General features: G+C 38.9%; 1 protein-coding gene across 1 annotated transcript in view; it reads left to right on the top strand.

Moving 5' to 3' along the window:
• The first annotated feature begins 375 nt into the window (after nucleotides 1–375).
• The window catches only part of LOC137092715 (polycomb group RING finger protein 3), a 60847-nt gene continuing 40962 nt past the window's right edge, over nucleotides 376–20260 (top strand). Inside the window, exon 1 of the mRNA XM_067457116.1 lies at nucleotides 376–510. The gene's annotated coding sequence lies outside the window, so the exon portion shown is untranslated. The remainder of the gene's footprint in view (nucleotides 511–20260) is intronic.

The following is a 20260-nucleotide window of genomic DNA, read 5'->3' as shown; positions in this document are numbered from 1 at the left end:
TTAATATAGCCTACATCAAAATGATTAGATTTTACTTAATGCCAAGCCTTTTAAGCTTATTTGATGTGCTATTTTTGTATTTTTTGAGGGATTTGTGTCTCATGAGACCAAAGAGTAGCCTACCATATTCTTGGATTTGTTTTATTTTTATTGTAGTGTATTTGTAGTAGGCTATAGCCTAGTTCATATTAGGATAAATTAATATAAAATATATTATGTAATTTATTTTAAAAGTCGTACCTAAGCATAATCACTCAATGTAATTTACCAAGATCTATATCACTTTTAAAATGAACGAAACACATTAAAGAAAGTATAATCCAATGGCTTTAATCTCTCAGATACCCCTCCTCCCTTTCTTAAAGTCTGCGCATGCGCAGCCGTGCTCTTCGGTGCGCTGCTTCGGCCTGTTTCGGCATTGGCCGGACATTTTCGCCTCTTTGTTTTACTGATAGTGGATTTAACTCGGATTCAACCCAATATCCAGCGGACCGCTGTGGCCATAAACAGGTTTGTTCCTTTAAACTTGAACCGATACCCGCTGATCATTGCACGTATGCCTCTCCCGAGCTTTCTTTCGGACGACAAACGGGGAGTTTTCATTTATTCTCGCTGTGTTTTTTTCCGCTTGATGGCAGCTCTGCATGGCTATACGTGCTGTTATCTGTGCGGTCGTGCTGTATGTGTGTGTGTATGCGTGTGTAAATATGTGTGTGTGTCTATAGCGACGCCGGGCCCTGCAGCTCCTAACCGGGGTCATCTTTTGTAAGAAGGGAAAAAGTGTAAATTAGTGTAGCCGGAGTTTCATAAGCATTCACTCCTGTGTCTGGTTACAGTTCTTGTGTTGGTCAGTTCTCCTCTTCCTCCTGCCTGGAATGTTCTTGAGAGCTTCCTGACCATCATAATCATCATCTACCCATATGTGTGTTGAAAGTTGGTGTTTGATGCTCTGACAGGTTTGCATGCAAGCTAAAATGCAATCTGGGCCAGAGAAAAAGTTAAAGCCCAGAGGGTTATTGGGGAAGCATGTGTAAACCTGCACCCCAGACTCATGGAGCAGGAACAACCAACAAGTCCTCCTTCATGTGTTTTGAGATTCACTTCTGTGAATGCTTTACTTTATAGCTGAGTGGACGACAAACAGGATGTCGTTGTAACAGTTTTAATTAGAGTACAGACAATTTTCTGCTGTCCCAAAGTTGTTGGGGGACCTGTTCTCCTTATACCCACTGGGATCTCCACCCCTACATGATGGACATATGGAGTTGTCAGGTCTGGACATTGGTTGGCGTCCAAATTGATCTTTTCCTTTTCTTTGGCTAAGAATTAGCTGTGATATTTCAATGAAATTCCATGCTCTGGCTTCTAGTAATCATGTTGACCAATGAAGCATGTTTTGTCTTATGGTGTGTTGATTTAGAGTGTTATATAATCTTAAAATATAAAATGCGTTCTGGTGTATCTGATCTAATGACACCACCTTCATGCCATTCTGTTTACATTGAGGCCATTTTTACAATACAACCTTTTCTACTATAGTGAATCATGCAACTTGTCAAGAGGCTCAATTTCAGCACAAACTGTAAAGCAGAAGAGTAATAATATCATTGTAAAGATATTTAAGCCTATTTTCAGGACCATTAAGATTTTTAATATTGCCACACATTGTAATATTTGCATGATATTTAATCCCATTTCTCCCTAAATCTCATTAGCAGCATTTAGATTGACCATTGAGTAATGACAATTAAGCTCATGAAAATAATGTCACCGTGCTAAAAAGAAGAGTGCTATAAGAGTGATATTTTGACTGGTTTTGATGTTCTTGACTGGTTTTGTGAGATTCACGTCTAATCATAGTTGCAGACATAACTACAGAGTCAAAAATTCAGATGACGTTTCATTAATGTATGAATAATCGCTTAGTCAATGTCATGCCTATTGTCTGGTTCTTTTGTATAAGTGTTAAAAGTCTGTGCTGATAGTCTGATGAAGTTTGTCATCAGACACGTGTTGTTTATGCTGTTAAGTTAAAACACTTTATATATATATAAATGTCTTTTTGTTGGACTGACTTAAACATGTGGCCTGTGGCTATTGCGCAGTCGTCTCTTATGTGCCAGCAACAGTTAAATGGTTTTCAGTGAAAACAATGCCTTTCAGTTTGTCCATGTTTTTAGCGCATACCCAGAAATGCAAGTTCTAAAACCGGTCAAGCCTGCGGTCTGGCATTAAGCCGTGTAGGCAGTTATTCCCACTGATGTGAAGTTATGTCATGTTAAACAAAACTAATTTAAAATTTGAGTCCGTTAAATTTGACCCAGATTTAGCTGTGGTGTTGGTTTACATTTTCAATGATATAGAAATTAAAGGCCTTAAATCAGATAATGTGTGTGACTCAAGTGTGATTTCAGTGAGGGTTTATTTGAGGTTGATTCAGCTCTCACTTCATAAATGTTAAATATGTCAAACTTCAGTTTTGCTTTAATCATCTGTTCACATTCATACCTCTTAAAGTTCTAAGATAGTTCACACAAGAATGAAATTTCTGTCATCATTTACTCACCCTCATGATGCTCCAAACCCGTAAGACTTTTGCTCATCCTCGGAACACAAATTAAGGTCTTTGATTAAAACTGAGAGATTTCTGTCTCTCTGTAGACTGCTAAACAACTGACACTTTTAACCCTACAAAAAGTTCATAAAGAGATTGTAAAATGTATCCATATTAATTGAGCGGTTTAGTCCAAATTTTCTAGAGACTATCATTTTTATATACAATTTTGGCTTTTATTCACATAAACATTGATCAGCAGGCATAAACAAAAAAAGTTCAACCAAACCTGCTTGATGCGTGAGAACAAAATCTCATGAGAAGGACCTCAGTGGTTTTTGTGGGAGCTCTGACTTGATGTGTAACACATTAGAAAGAAGCTCATTGGTTCTTGTGGAAGCTCAAACGTGATGTGTAACACATGAGAATGAACCTCATTGGTTCTTTTGGAAGCTCAAACGTGATGTGTAACATGAGAATGAAGCTCATTGGTTCTTTTGGAAGCTCAAACGTGATGTGTAACTCATGAGAATGAACCTCATTGGTTCTTTTGGAAGCTCAAACGTGATGTGTAACATGAGAATGAAGCTCATTGGTTCTTGTGGAAGCTCAAACGTGATGTGTAACTCATGAGAATGAACCTCATTGGTTCTAGTGGAAGCTCAAACGTGATGTGTAACACATGAGAATGAAGCTCATTAGTTCTTGTGGAAGCTCAAACGTGATGTGTAACACATGAGAATAAACCTCATTGGTTCTTTTGGAAGCTCAAACGTGATGTGTAACTCATGAGAATGAACCTCATTGGTTCTTGTGGAAGCTCAAACGTGATGTGTAACACATGAGAATGATCCTCAAAGGTGATGTGTAACGTGAGAATGAAGCTCATTGGTTCTTGTGGAAGCTCAAACGTGATGTGTTACACATGAGAATGAACCTCATTGGTTCTTTTGGAAGCTCAAACGTGATGTGTAACACATGAGAATGAAGCTCATTAGTTCTTGTGGAAGCTCAAACGTGATGTGTAACACATGAGAATAAACCTCATTGGTTCTTTTGGAAGCTCAAACGTGATGTGTAACTCATGAGAATGAACCTCATTGGTTCTTGTGGAAGCTCAAACGTGATGTGTAACACATGAGAATGATCCTCAAAGGTGATGTGTAACGTGAGAATGAAGCTCATTGGTTCTTGTGGAAGCTCAAACGTGATGTGTTACACATGAGAATGAACCTCATTGGTTCTTTTGGAAGCTCAAACGTGATGTGTAACTCATGAGAATGAACCTCATTGGTTCTAGTGGAAGCTCAAACGTGATGTGTAACACATGAGAATGAAGCTCATTGGTTCTTGTGGAAGCTCAAAGGTGATGTGTAACACATGAGAATAAACCTCATTGGTTCTTTTGGAAGCTCAAACGTGATGTGTAACTCATGAGAATGAACCTCATTTGTTCTTTTGGAAGCTCAAACGTGATGTGTAACTCATGAGAATGATCTTCAAAGGTGATGTGTAACGTGAGAATGAAGCTCATTGGTTCTTGTGGAAGCTCAAACGTGATGTGTTACACATGAGAATGAACCTCATTTGTTCTTTTGGAAGCTCAAACGTGATGTGTAACTCATGAGAATGATCCTCAAAGGTGATGTGTAACGTGAGAATGAAGCTCATTGGTTCTTGTGGAAGCTCAAACGTGATGTGTTACACATGAGAATGAACCTCATTTGTTCTTTTGGAAGCTCAAACGTGATGTGTAACTCATGAGAATGATCCTCAAAGGTGATGTGTAACGTGAGAATGAAGCTCATTGGTTCTTGTGGAAGCTCAAACGTGATGTGTTACACATGAGAATGAACCTCATTTGTTCTTTTGGAAGCTCAAACGTGATGTGTAACTCATGAGAATGAACCTCATTGGTTCTTGTGGAAGCTCAAACGTGATGTGTAACACATGAGAATAAACCTCATTTGTTCTTGTGGAAGCTCAAACGTGATGTGTAACTCATGAGAATGAACCTCATTGGTTCTTGTGGAAGCTCAAACGTGATGTATAACACATGAGAATGATCCTCAAAGGTGATGTGTAACGTGAGAATGAAGCTCATTGGTTCTTGTGGAAGCTCAAACGTGATGTGTTACACATGAGAATGAACCTCAAAGGTGATGTGTAACACATGAGTATGAAGCTCATTGGTTCTTGTGGAAGCTCAAACGTGATGTGTAACACATGAGTATGAACCTTGTGGGTGCTTGTCAATTCTTATTTGTGCATCCTCATTTATTTTCCTCACGTCTTAGCTCCACCCTTTCAGAATGTGAGGGAAGGAAGCAAGGAACAGGCGTGAGGACAGAAGGAATTGAATCAAGTTAAAGAATCATCCTTATTGGTTCTCACATGTCAAGCGAACATGCTTTAGCTACCGTTTACCAACAACTAATGTGTGAGTTGATGAATGTGTGAATAAAAGCCTAAATTCAATCTGTTCATCATAGAAAATGATCGAATCTCTTTAGAAAATGGACTGAACCACTTCATTTAAGTTTTACCATCTCCTTGTGAACTTTTTGAAGTGTCAAAGTGCTGTCAATGGAGGAACAGAAAGCACTAAGATGTCATCAAAAATATCTTCATTTGTGTTCTAAAGATGAACTAAAGTGTTGTGGGTTTGTAACACCAAGAGGGTGAGTATTAATGAAAACTTTCATTTCAGTGAACTAACTCTTTAAGAGATGTCTTTCTGATGTGATGTATCAAGATCAGTTTAATGCATAGTCTTAGTCTATTATTAGTTTTGTTTGTTTGTTTTCTGTTTCGTTTTTTAGTTTAGTTTTTTTTGCGAAGAATATTGTTTTTAGTAGCAGTCAGCCAATGTATTTTTTATTTTTCCAAAATGGGCTTATCGGAAAAAAGTGCCTTTACCTACATTTTTGGTAAATCCAAAAACATGCCTATACAAGTCACTGCAGTTTAGATCTGAAAGTAATGGTAGTAAAATATCAACAACTTTTCCTTTTCATACAAATGTGTCCCAGCACTCTCAGTGCTGTTTTGTGTCAGGAAGGGCATTCGACATAAAACCTGAGCCAAATCAAAGGAATGTGTGAATCAGACCCTGCAAATGAGCAGGAATTGGCTAATGCTAGGAAGATGATGGTTCATTTTTTATACAAATTATGATTACAGTGGGAAATTATTGACTGATAATAATTTTCATGCAGTTACTCGCTCAATTCAATATTATAACTAGTAGGGCTAGATTAAAATATAGCCTATATTTTATTCAATTCGAATCACATTTTTTAAATGATTTTTCTCGTTTTGATGAACCAATTTCGATGCTTAAATCCCAAGAGTCTGATCTTTTTTTCTATGCTGTTTCAGTTGATGAATGAACAAGACTTTGTACCGTGCAGTAAGCTTTTGTGCTTTGTTACTTTTGATGTGGAAAATTCAGCTTTCAAATTCTGTCAATTTTATTATAAAATTCAATCAATAAGTACTGTGTTGGTGCTTGTTTTGGATGAAGCTAGTGGTCAGAGTCAATGAAGTGACTGAGACAAGCAGAAATACATTCAATGCAAAATTGATTTGCCAAAAAGTAGAGAAAAATCCCACAGTGCCAAAAGAATAGTGCTACAAACAAAAATAAATAAAATGAATAAATTATTACAGGAAACACATTTGTGCCAACAGTCTATTGTTTAACCAAACAGACTAAAGTTGTGGTACTCCGACCACGCTCACGCCACTCACCACTGTAGACGGTAAAAGAAATGGACACAGTGACCCCATAGACTTCAACGGAGAAAAGTGAAGTCAATTAGAAGCACTCACTTTCTGATGGCTGAGTGTACTGCACAGCCTCAGAATGAGCTTGGCGACATATAGACGTGCAACCTGTCTGACAGTTGTATGTTTTCTAGTAGTTGTGCAAAATGAAATCTGAATCACATAATCTTGCAGAGACGAGATATTTTGTCCCGTTGCTTTTGGCTCTCTATGGGCTTCTTCCAATGCTTCTCCCTTGACTTTAGGCCTCCACAAAGCACCGATTGCCTCATAGAAGGTAAAAGGTTGCAAGTGAGCTTCTCCTCCTGTCTAATTTCTCTACTGCGTGACAGAGAGTTGCATGGTTATGACGAGGGCTGGGATAAACAATAATTTTTTTAAACGATTAATCTAGTTAATATTTTTCCGATGCATCGATTAATCTAACGATACATTTTTCCTGTTCGATTATCGATTATCTCCCCATTAATTGCCTAGTAGCAATTTATAGATGTTGATTTAATTATCTGAATGAAAATTCTTCATCTTAAAATTCCAGTAAAAGACTACACAAGAGCAATGCATTCAATAAAACGTTGAAAACATAAAGTACACACGCACACGCACACGCACACACACACACAAATAAATAAGTATAAACCAACAACAAAGAAACACAATATACGATTTTTCTATGTATGCAACTCAGCCTACAGGCTATGCCCATCGATTAAATCTCAACAAGTTGGCTAATCAAATCCGGGGACACACTGCAAGCGTGCCGTGAGCGTCTCGGCTGTGTGTCGTGTCCGTTTTTGTTTTGGCTCCCATGTTAACAGGTTAGAGTTTGCACACTGCCTGCGTGACGTGCGGAAAACGCGTGCATGCTAGAAATAGAAGAGCGCCTATTTTTCAAGTCGACGCAGGCGTGTTGGATGTGTCTCCAGGCAAAAGATGTTTATATATCATTTTGACACGAATACATATTAATAAATGACATTTTCATGTTTGAAAGTCTCTAGGTTAACATAAATGCAGATATAGGCCTTATTGTAATAATAAAACATCAACATCGACAATTATCGATTTTGAAATATCGCAACTGTCAATACAGAACAAAATATTCTGTAGCCTATTTTGCCGTCAATACCATAGATATGTGGTCAATAGGCTACTGCCGACGTTGTCTTTGTTGTATCAGTAAGCTATTTATGTTTAACATTAAGTATAGGGCTTCCCTCCGCATCAATAGCAGCAGCAGTGCCGCGTCAGACACGCTTCTAGTTTGCAAAGGCAGAGAAAATGCCACGCAGCCGCCCCGGCTTACACGCAACAGAAACGCCACGTGCAGTCGCGGCATGACAGTGAAACATTTGGATGTAGTGCATTACGGGTGCCAGTATTCCGTTTAAACCCGGAATAGTCCTGGGATGAAACTGTGCTCACTTAGAGGATACCCTCGGTCACATCAGCACGATAATACATTGAACATTATACATTTAAAACAGCTTATGTAGGTAGCCAATGTGCCCCATGCTTTCACTCGATGCAAACGTTTGTTTTTGTGATTAAAATACATCAAATATTACCAAAACATCTGTCTTCCTGTGTGCAGAAATTTGTTTATGTAGCAGTGACAACGAAATGCGTGCATGCGCGTCTGTGTTAAGAGCGCTAGTTGCTCCGTGAGCGCCGCGAGCCAACCCGCAAGCCTGGCCCTTCTGAAAGTCTGAGGAGCCACTCGTGTTGCTACCATAGATATTCATAATAAATAATATACTTATATATTAATTACATAATGTACTTAATTATGTATATCTATAGTTGCTCCTACTCTCCGGCACCGCCATCTTTGTTTTGGGTCTGACGAATTGATGCACATATTTTGCATCGACGCATTTTAACGCTGACGCGTTGTCCCAGCCCTAGTTATGACACAATCGTTAGCCTATTTTTACAAAAACGGCTTCTGCGGGGCGATAGTGTAAGATACAAGGATCCTTTTATACATTGCCGTGTTTCTTTAGAATTAAACAATGGAGAAATGGAGTCTTTAAACGCCTCAGATGTAAAGTTATTTGCTGTCAAACTGACGCCAAAATGAATGGGAGTCAATGGAATGCTAACAGGAGGTGATGGCTTGGTTAGCAATGGCTGCCTCTATCGAAGGTATGCTTTCCAGGTGCTGGATTACCCCCTTGCTCCAGACTACTGAATGTTACGGTGGGCATCTTAACATTGTGGCTCCGCCTACGTAATATACCAAGCTATGGGGAAGTCTAACATTTAGTCTCACATTTTTAAACACAATAATTCATATTGTACCCAACGCTTTTATATCTTTCCAGCATCACAAAAATCTATTTAAATGTACACTCTGTGGACATGTGAAATGAGGGAAGGTGCCCCCATGTATCATTTTATGTGATTGTTACAGCATTAAATAAAAATGAATGAACATCAGAAGGTATGATGAAAGATGCAGAACTTACCGAAATCCATAACGTGTTTCATGTAATTGCTCAGTCAGTATTTATTTAATTGCAGAAAGTCATCAATAAACCATAATCTGCCATAATGCATGATTTATAAAATAATACATTTTGATGTTTGCGCCACATAACCAGCTCCATATGTACAGCTTTTCTGATATAGTAAACTTGCTTGGTAGCTCACCTGGCATTTGCTCGGGTACGTGTCTCATGAAACACTAGTCAAAATAAAAAAGCTAAAACTTGTGCAAGCTAAATAGCATTGTAAATTGCTTTTTTATATAATTTTGCTTTTGTTAAAACTATCAGTTAGGTTTATGGTAAGGTTTACTGTAGGTGTGGTACATTTTACATTTAAAAGATTTTGAAACTGACATCTCTTCCCAGTCTCTCTAGATTTAGGGTTGTTCATTTCAGTTTTTGTGTAAGTTTTATGTGCATTTTAGATGATAACTGCCAATTAAAGCGTCTTGAGATCCTTTGTACTTTTGGTACTGCGGTATTTGCTCATTGTCCATAAGCTTTTAGGGTCATAGTGGATAAATTGTGCTGATACACTTTTAGTCCCACTTCCCTAAATGTGGGTCAAGTGAGAGCATGGAGTGTTTTCTGTATACAGCTTTTAGAGAGTTGTAGTTTTGAGAATATTATTTATATAATTTTAACATTGAAAGTTTTTTGTTTTGTTTTTAGCTATTCCAAAAATGAAAATTGTCATTATGATTGTTTGATTGTTAAATTGTCCAAACATTATGATTTTATTTGTTCTGTGTAACACAACAGTAGATCATAAACAGAAGGTGTATGCTGTTGCAAGTAGATGGATGCTGTCAAGTTTGAAAAATAACACATTCACCATTAAAACATCATAAATATGTGCTAAATCTTCTGAAGCAATATGATCTATTTGTGTTATGAATGGAATGGACTAAAATATAAAATGTATGGGAGCCATTTTCTCTTTCGGTCAAAAAACAAAAAATGCCATTTTTGGCCAATCATTTTTTGCAGACTGAAATTTTGGTACATATATGGACTATTTTTATGTCATAGTGTCCATCACTATTCACTTTTATTGCCCTGAAAACAAGTGCTGTATGAATATTGTAAATTCTACGTTTGTGTTTCACTGAAGAAAGAAATTAAATTAAATATGGCAGAATTGTGTACTCTGGATGTAAACAAAAGTGCTTTAATTGGGATTGAACCAAGCCTAATCAAGTGCCATATATTGATCTGGTAGGCTACCCTTGGTGAATATGATCAAAGATGGCTGTTAAAGTAAATTTGGATTGTTTATTTTTTGAACTTTCAATCAAAAAATTATTAATAATCTATCCTTTCATTGAAGTAAAACAATTAAAAGTGGGAAGAAAATCTCATTATGAAATGGCCACAATTACGACACCCATTCTGACCCACACCGACACAAATCCTTACAAGTAAAATATATCTTAAGTACATTACCAATCATATTTACATTTTTAGCAGGGTGACTAGGAAGGAACTTGAAAGTGTTCATCCATGACTTCTTGTTTCACAGGAGTATAAAGATGAATAATCTCAAAGAAAAAAGTCCCTTAATCATCCACCACAATGAGTAAAAGAAAAGAATATAGTTTTGATATGCAGCAAAAGATTGTTGATTTAAACAAAATAGAAAGTGGCTGTCGAAAAATAGCTAAAGCATTGAAAATCTCCATTTCCACCATCAGGGGAATAATTAAGTTCCAATCAACTAAAGATGCTACGAATCTGCCTGGAAGAGGACATGAGTCTATATTGTCCTAATGCATGGTTAGGAGGATAGTTTGAGTGAACAAAGACTCTCCAAGCTGGAAAATGATCAGAAGGGTCAGAAAATAAAAATAAATAAATCAAACAGCACCTACATCACCACATGTTGTTTTGGGAGGGTTTCAAAAAAAAAAAATCTGCTCTCATCCAAAACAAACTCCAGTATATTCAGTTGTCAGACATGACTGGAACTGGGGATCTGGCTCTGTGGTCAGAGGAAACTATAAAGAGCTTTTTTGCAGCAAACTCACAGATGAGTTTGCAAACAGGGATAAAAAGTACCCCATGCCAGCGGTTAAAAATACTGCTGGATCTTTATTGTTGTGGGCCTATTTTTTGCTGGAGGTCCTGGCCATCTTGTTCAGATGCATGGATTCTTTCAAATACCAACAGTTAAATTAAAACAGCCTCTGCTAGAAAGTTTTATGGGTCGTGGTTGAATCTTCCATCAGGACAATGAACACAAAATCAACACAAAAATGTGTCACTGAGCAGAAAATTCAGCTTCTGCCATGGCCGGCTCAGTTCCCTGACCTGAACACTAAATGAGTGAACTGAAGAGAAGAAGCACCAACATGGAGCTGGGAATGTAAAGGATCTGGAGAGATTCTGTGTGGAGGAATGTTCTCTGATCTCATGTCAGGGGTTCACCAAAATCATCAGGTATTATAGAAAAAGACTACCAAGGCTACGAATAATTTTGACCCAGATGACATCATGATTTTGCGTAAACATACACGCCACTTTCTAAAGCCAAGTGGCGTGTTATCTGTACACTTTTTGAGCTATCTGCGTGTATGTTTACGCCGTGTGATTCCGCGTGTATTTCTACGCCTAAACAAACCAATTAACTCATGTTGCATTCCAAGTCTTCTGAAGTCATACGATATCTTAATTTGAAGAACAGTTGATTTTAATGTTTTAGTCGTTGAAATGATGATCGCACCCATTTGTGAACAGAACACAAGCGCACTCGTTAATATTTCTGATACAAATGATACACCACAACAACTTTAGAATGACGCAATCGGTCACGAGACACACGAGAGCCAATGGCATTTTACAATCAAAGCTGACGTAATGACGCGATCGGTCACACAACACACGACAGCCAATGCTGTCAAAGCTGACATGACGTTTCTTTATATATATATATATATATATATATATATATATATATATAATTATTTTAATTTATTTTTTGCACAAGAATAAACCCTAAATGACAACCACTGAGTTTACAAATGATCCCCCTTCTTATAAGTACTTTAAGGGGAAGTGAATCGGTATTGGCTCAAAGTTCACCATACGATCTGATGTTGTCAGTCTTTCAGGATACAGTCTCTGAATTACGCAAGAGTCAGCATGCTACTGGGGTCCTCCTTGTGTATTATCTCAAGGAGACAACCTTCAAATACGCAATCTGTCTCTGGAACACAAACAAGTTCCAACTTCCAAGTCAATGTTAAATTTCCTCCTATAGCCTGTAAAACTGGCAAGGGTTTTTAGAGAGCACAACAATGCATGCCTTGTTAAAGGATTCCATGCAATAAGCCGACAAATCCAGATTAAGTGTAATTTTACATGTTTTCTTTTTTTAATGAGGTTAACTACTGGAATTTAAGAGAAATGTGATTTTACTAAACACATTTTTCAGATATGGGTCAGTATTGCAAAGGTCCCTCTTCCATAGATCAGTAGTAAGACTGATGATAAGAAAGTGTCTGCCAAGGAAGAACTGATGACTGTTGGATTATTACATTCTCGTCTGTGCATGGGGCCACATCAATTATTACACTTATGTAATGGTTACCACATGTACATTTAGTTTATTACCAGAATTCTTTTTTTGTTGTTAAATAGTTTGTTGAAATACTTTTCCCTAGCCCCTGATTTTTCTAGTAAACTAGTAGTCGTTCATTTAGGACATTAGTCGACTAGTAGCATGTTTATGAGATTAGTTGAATTACTTAAATATAAACTGGTGTTTTCTGAGTCAATGTCAGCAGCAAAGATGCTCATCTCCTCCATAAGGATACACCTATAGAGAGATATGCACGTTACATTACTCTACTTTATAGACAGACACACACACACACACACGGATATATTAGGCAACAAGTTAACATTTTGTCTTCAAAGTTGATGTATTAGAAGAAGGAAAAAAGGCATGTGTAAGGATTTGAGCGAGTTTGACAAGGGCCAAATTGTGATGAGCAGACGACGATTAGAGCATCTCCAAAACTGCAGCTCTTGTGGGGTGTTCCCGGTCTGCTGTGCTCAGTATCAGAAGGGTCATGGGCGGCCAAAGATTGATTAAATAGATAGGCTACTGTAGCTCAGATTGCTCAAGAAGTTAATGCTGGTTCTGATAGAAAGGTGTCAGAATACACAGTGCATCGTAGTTTGTTGCGTATGGGGCTGCATAGAACTTGAACTGAACTTAACTGAATAGCCACAGACCAGTAAGGGTGCGCATGCTGACCCCTGTTCACCACCGGAAGCACCAATCATCAGAACTTGGACCACGGTGCAATGTAAGAAGGTTACCTGGTCTGATGATGAATCTCTTTTTCTATTACATCACGTGAATGGCTGGGTGCAGTACTTACCTGGGAAACACATGGCACCAGGATGCACTATGGGAAGAAGGCAAGCCGGCAGAAGCAGTGTGATGCTTTGGGCAATGTTTTGCTGGGAAACCATGGGTGCTGCCATCCATGTGAATGTCATTTTGACACGTACTACCACCTACATAAGCATTTTTGCAGACCATGTAAACTGTTTCATGGAAACGGTATTCCCTGGTGGCTGTGGCCTCTTTCAGCTGGATAATGCACCTGCCACAAAGCAAAAATAGTTCAGGAATGTTTTAAGGAGCACAAGTTTGACTTGTTGACTTGGCCTCCAAATTCCCCAGATCTCAATCCAATCAAGCATCTGTGGGATATGCTGAACAGACAAGTCCGGTTTATGAAAGCCCCATTTTGCAACTTGCATGACTTAAAGGATCTGCTGCTAACATCTTGGTGCCAGATACCACAGCACACCCTCAGGGGTCTAGTAGAGTTTTATAGGTGGAGTAATTTTAGGTGTACTATTAAACCAATTAGTTACTTATCAGGGACGTGTACGTGAACATTACTGTTATGTTTTTGCTTACCGGTAACAAAAAAAAAAGTTCCATGGTATTACCATATTGTTTGGACATGATTTTCTTGGAAGTACTTTGGACTACCATCAAATGTATGTTTTTAATCACTTATCAATAATATGATATCATATCACATATCAATTACAATCTGATATCATTGCTTTTCCATGGTACCCACCACTATGCTTTTTTAAAAAGGTTTATTGAATCTGTCATTTAATAATTCATTAGGCCAGGTGCTCTTGCACTCTGAAAAGCGGTATTATCAGGTTGCTGAATGACATCAGTAAATCTCAATTGTTCGGCAATCTTATAGTCCAGCTCTGTAGGCGTAGAGTCTCTCCCAACTCCTCAAATAGACCCGACACTCCTCAATTGATGTTTTTTTTTTAGCACCAGGCCATAAAAGACTGTTTGTACCAAGCGTGAACCACTATTTTTGTCTGATTGCCGGTCCATGTTCATTTAAGCGTTGGGGTCACACACAAACCCATTTTTCTAGAGACAAAACTGCTCTGCTTAGTAAGTCTGTCATAGTGTGGCGCCTCATTAGCTCCTCACAGAGCGCTTCATACAGCTGGCAGCTTCTGTGTGCCCGGCCGTCTCCCAGAGCACTTCAATAGAGCTGACGGAAAACAGCGGATCCTTTGTAACAGAAAATGTGTGAGAAACTGGGCGAGAGGTGTGACTGCTGGACGTTTTCTATAAAAAAGTCTGACACACCCTGTTATGAAAACCATATTCACCTATGGCATATGAGATGGCCTTTCTTCCGGGTCAGGTGAGGGCATTTGCTATGCCCCTTTGCTGGAGTGCTGCTCATCCCTCAAAGCAGTTTCTGTTAGCATTACCCCTCTGGCCAAACATGGATTTTGATTTCTCTCATTGGTTTCTTTTTTATATTCAATAGTTTAGTTTTATTATATTATGTATATTACAATTTTTATACAGTCCCTGACAAAAGTCTTGTTGCTTGTGTACAAATTGACCTAAAGTGCCGCTGAAATATATTTCTAATCAAGATATTTTTACAAGAAATGGCTCATTTTAATCCAACCAGCTTTTGTGATAATGTTTCAGTGAAAAACTAAACTTTCAAAAAGTATTCTAATATTCACAGCTTGGTAAAGCCCATTGAGTCAATTTTTGCAAAGACATAAGTGTTGTCACCTTGTCATATGAGCTTCACCTGTGACTAATAATGGATCAATTAGGTCTCAAGTGTGTATAAAAAGAACCCCAGTACAATAGACCTTCACATCAACTGCAACTAGACCTCTGCAAACATGCCTAAGATTCGCCCTGAGACTAAAGTTTTGATTATCAAGAGGCTGAAGACCAGATCCACTGCTGATGTGGCAGACACCTTCAATGTGTCTCAGCGTCAAGTACAGGATAAAAAAAAGATTTGAAGAGACTGGAGACGTTTTTGACAAGCCCAGGTCAGGCAGACCCCGCAGGACAACTGCTCGAGAGGACCGTTTGTTGGCTCGAAAATTCAAGGCCAACCCATTTTCCACTGCAGCAGAGCTCCACGAGACCTGGTCACCTGAAGTCCCTGTGTCAACCAGAACAGTTTGTCAGATTCTGTCTCGAAATGGTGTCCATGGTCGAACCAGTGCCCAGAAGCCAGCACTAAACAAAAGACAATTGAAAAACCGTGTGGCATTTGCCACGGCCCACAGCCTGCTAAAAGGATGGACGCAGGAAAAGTGGCAGAAGGTGGATTTTTCAGATGAATCTTCTGTTGAATTACACCACAGTCGCCGCAAATATTGCAGGAGACCTACTGGTGCCCGAATGGATCCGAGATTCACCCAGAAAACAGTGAAGTTTGGTGGCGGAAAAATCATGGTCTGGGGTTACATCCAGTATGGGGGTGTGCGAGAGATCTGCAGGGTGGAAGGCAACATCAATAGTCTAAAATACCAAGAAATCTCAGCTACTTCTTATATTCCCAACCATAAAAGAGGCCAAATTCTGCAGCAGGACGGTGCTCCATCGCATACTTCCATCTCCACATCAAAGCTCCTCAAGGCGAAGAAGATCAAGATGCTCCAGGATTGGCCAGCCCAGTCACCAGACATTAACATCATTGAGCATATGTGGGGTAGGATGAAAGAGGACGCATGGAAGACGAAACCAAAGAATATTGATGAATTCTGGGAGGCATGCAAGACTGCTTTCTTAGCTAATCCTGATGACTTCATCAATAAATTGTATGAATCCTTGCCAAACCGCATGGATGCAGTCCTTCAAGCTCATGGAAGTCATACAAGATATTAAATTTGGATCTCACAGCACCACAACTTAATTTGCTGACATATTTTTGTATTTGCAGTAAATTTGTTCAATTTCTGTATAGGCGACAAAACTTTTGTCTTGCCAAAATTTGACCTTTCTGTCTTGATTAAATGATAAATATTTTTTTCTGAGAAAATTATTTATTTCAGTGCATTAAACATCATTTGGGAGGGTTTTAGCTTTTCATATGAGCTATTTATAACACCAATGAATTAATTAAAAGTCAGGTTAATATCAGGTATTTCTAGAAAATAGATAAGCGACAAGACTTTTGTCAGGGACTGTAGTATTAAAGCTGCACCATGGAATTTTTCCATTTGATAGAGGGCGCCTATTCAGAACAAAGGTGTAGTTTGATAACGCCAAGTTTGAGTGCATCTTGGGACGTGGTTTTCACCTCTGGAATCGGGATAGGACTCAGGATATCATGGATGCGATTATTAACGTTACTGTAGTATGAAGCAGAGCAGGACCTTTTGTGTTGTGGAGCTGAGCAGGGCCACTGGAGCGACTGTTATACAAACACACGGCTCGCGAGCAGCGGGACTTTTATTATGACGGGACACAGTCGCGGGCGCTATTTTCCGCTTTTCCAGTCATGAGTCTGAGGTAACGCAGGTCTGCTTATCATGTTAGATGGATTTAAGTGTGTTTAAAATGATGTTATGATGTTACTCTGTGCGTTCGCTCAGCGGCTGCTGTTACACTTGCTGTACACATTACTGAAAGTAAAGCGTTTCTGCCAAATAAACCGAGTGTAACGCAGATATGACAATTGACGGGTGACTTCCTCAGACGTCCCGGGTCCTTGGTTAAAATAGCAATTTTCTCACAATTTACAAATGGTTGGAAACTTTTGGGTTATTATAAGAATTCAACTGAACAAAATGTATAACACTGACCTAGTGTTTTTTGGATATTTTACTGCAAACATACTACGTACCGTAAATCCTCTAATATAGGCCCGGGCCTTTATTTTACTCAAGCGCATCACGGTACAGGCAGGCCTTTATTGGAAGGAGGCCAGAATTAGAGGCAGGCCTCAATTTCTATTTGATCAAATCAAACCACCAGTAGAATGAATAAAAATTAGATTTAACGTCTATTTCGACCTATAAAATACTAGGTTCATTGATTGAAAACGTACAGTTACCATAACATTATGGTATGCATACAGAACATAAACAACAAATACCGGTAATTCCAGTGTAGAAATATGGTAACAAATACGTAGCAAACATAGGCTACCGGAAGTGCATTGTAAACACTTAACCATACACGGTGGTAATTAGGTTATTGATTCATAACAAAAGGCAACAGACACCTTACCGCTCCAAAGTGTAACCATTCCTGTCTCGTTTGGTTTGAAGTTAAAAAAAAATCTTCCAATTCTGTATAATCCTCGTCCTCCTCAGTTTCCTCCTCCTCTTCATCTCTCCCTGTAAACTCCTCTTCACTCGCGCCAGCCTCTACAACAAGCCCTGCGTCTCAATCAGCCCCCTAGTTCAGTAGTCCGGGCACTGATCAGGACGTAAGTCAATGGGCTGACTCCCTGATCAGTGCCCTGACTACTGAACTAGGGAGCTGAGCCTGACTGAGACGCTCCTCTTCTTCCTCCTCATGTTCCGCTGCACGTCTGTTCTCATCCTCGCGCAGGCAATTGAAAAGTCTTAACGTTACTTGCGGCCTGATGGATGGGTTCTCTCCCAAGTCAACGCTATTTTTTCCCCTTTTTATAGAATTTTGCATTGCTGCTGTTTCTCTATCACACAACTGCAAACTACAGGCTAAGTGAATAGGTAAACACACTTCATAAAGTCACAGGCACGAGCCGCGTCACATACATGAGACAGCTTATTGCCTTAACACAGCTGTCAAGTATTTGAGAAGTTATAATAATTTTGTAATTGTTAAAATAATTTAAACAATTGTTATTTAACAAATATTATTATATTTGTATAATAAACTGAGGGGGCCTGTCATAATAGTGGGCGGGCCTGTGCCACACTGGCTATGCCCCTGATGTTGAGGTCTGCCCAGAAAAACATTGGTTCTAATAATAGCCCCGGCCGCTATTAGAGACCGGCCTTTATTTACCTTCGGTGACAGCGAGACCGGCCAATGTTGGAGACCCGGCCGCTAATGGAATACAGGCCAATATTAGAGGATTTACGGTATTACACCTTTAACCTGAGTAAGTTTTATGCAGCTCAAAAAGGGAAAAGCCATAGTTTTATTTCTTCTTTTTTCCCTCTCCATTAAGATTTATGTTGTAGTGACCAGGTTTGTCGAGCTCAAATGGGTCTATTTTTGTACAGGAAACTGTGTGAAATTTATGAATTCTCTTGTATTCTTTTTTGGTGGACTTGGACTACTGTAAACGTTGTTTGTAATTTTTGCAACAAAAAACCCCTAAAACTTCTACATTGTTGTACAGATGTAAGTTACTATACCATATACATTTGTAAATAGTTGAATATTACATTACAGGTCCTTCTCAAAAAATTAGCATATTGTGATTCATTCATTATTTTCCATAATGTAATTATAAAAAACAAACTTTCATATATTTTAGATTCATTGCACACCAACTGAAATATTTCAGGTCTTTTATTGTTTTAATACTGATGATTTTGGCATACAGCTCATGAAAAGCCAAAATTCCTATCTCAAAAAATTAGCATATCATGAAAAGGTTCTCTAAACGAGCTATTAACCTAAACATCTGAATCAACTAATTAACTCTAAACACCTGCAAAAGATTCCTGAGGCATTTAAAAACTCCCAGCCTGGTTCATTACTGAAAACCGCAATCATGGGTAAGACTGCCGACCTGACTGCTGTCCAGAAGGCCATCATTGACACCCTCAAGCGAGAGGGTAAGACACAGAAAGAAATTTCTGAACGAATAGGCTGTTCCCAGAGTGCTGTATCAAGGCACCTAAGTGGGAAGTCTGTGGGAAGGAAAAAGTGTGGCAAAAAACGCTGCACAACAAGAAGAGGTGACCGGACCCTGAGGAAGATTATGGAGAAGGACCGATTCCAGACCTTGGGGGACCTTCGGAAGCAGTGGACTGAGTCTGGAGTAGAAACATCCAGAGCCACCATGCACAGGCGTGTGCAGGAAATGGGCTACAGGTGCCGCATTCCCCAGGTCAAGACACTTTGGGCTACAGAGAAGCAGCACTGGACTGTTGCTCAGTGGTCCAAAGTACTTTTTCCGGATGAAAGCAAATTTTGCATGTCTTTTTGCAAATCAAGGTGCCAGAGTCTAGAGGAAGACTGGGAAGAAGGAAATGCCAAAATGCCTGAAGTCCAGTGTCAAGTACCCACAGTCAGTGATGGTCTGGGTTGCCATGTCAGCTGCTGGTGTTGGTCCACTGTGTTTTATCAAGGGCAGGGTCAATGCAGCTAGCTATCAGGAGATTTTGGAGCACGTCATGCTTCCATCTGCTAAAAAGCTTTATGGAGATGATGATTTCGTTTTTCAGCACGACCTGGCACCTGCTCACAGTGCCAAAACCACTGTTAAATGGTTTACTGACCATGGTATTACTGTGCTCAATTGGCCTGCCAACTCTTCTGACCTGAACCCCATAGAGAATCTGTGGGATATTGTGAAGAGAAAGTTGAGAGACGCAAGACCCAACACTCTGGATGAGCTTAAGGCCGCTTTCGAAGCATCCTGGGCCTCCATAACACCTCAGCAGTGCCACAGGCTGATCGCCTCCATGCCACGCCGCACTGAAGCAGTCATTTCTGCAAAAGGATTCCCGACCAAGTATTTTTTTTGTATTAAAAACACTTTTCTTTAATTGGTCGGATGAAATATGCAATTTTTTTTTAGATTGGTGTGCAATTAATCTAAAATATATGAAAGTTTAATTTTTATCATTACATTATGGAAAATAATAAACTATCACAATATGCTAATTTTTTGGGAAGGAACTGTACATGTAATTAATTATATATATATTTGGTTTTTTGATTTGTTACAATTTCAGGTTTTTTTTGTTAAGTGCTTCCATTATGTTTTTTTTCTTCGAATATTCCCTTTCAAGCAATGTGTAATATAGCTGTTTGTGAATGGAAATGTTCTGCAAAGCTTTAAAGTCGAAAGTGCACGATAAATAAAGTTATTGTCTTCCAAAAGAAAGAATTGACTCTGACTGTCTACGATTAGTTTATATT

Source organism: Pseudorasbora parva, chromosome 11 (assembly GCF_024679245.1).
Source record: "Pseudorasbora parva isolate DD20220531a chromosome 11, ASM2467924v1, whole genome shotgun sequence".
In the NCBI taxonomy this organism is placed as follows: Eukaryota; Metazoa; Chordata; class Actinopteri; order Cypriniformes; family Gobionidae; genus Pseudorasbora; species Pseudorasbora parva.
This window is presented reverse-complemented; position numbering and strand designations above follow the sequence as displayed.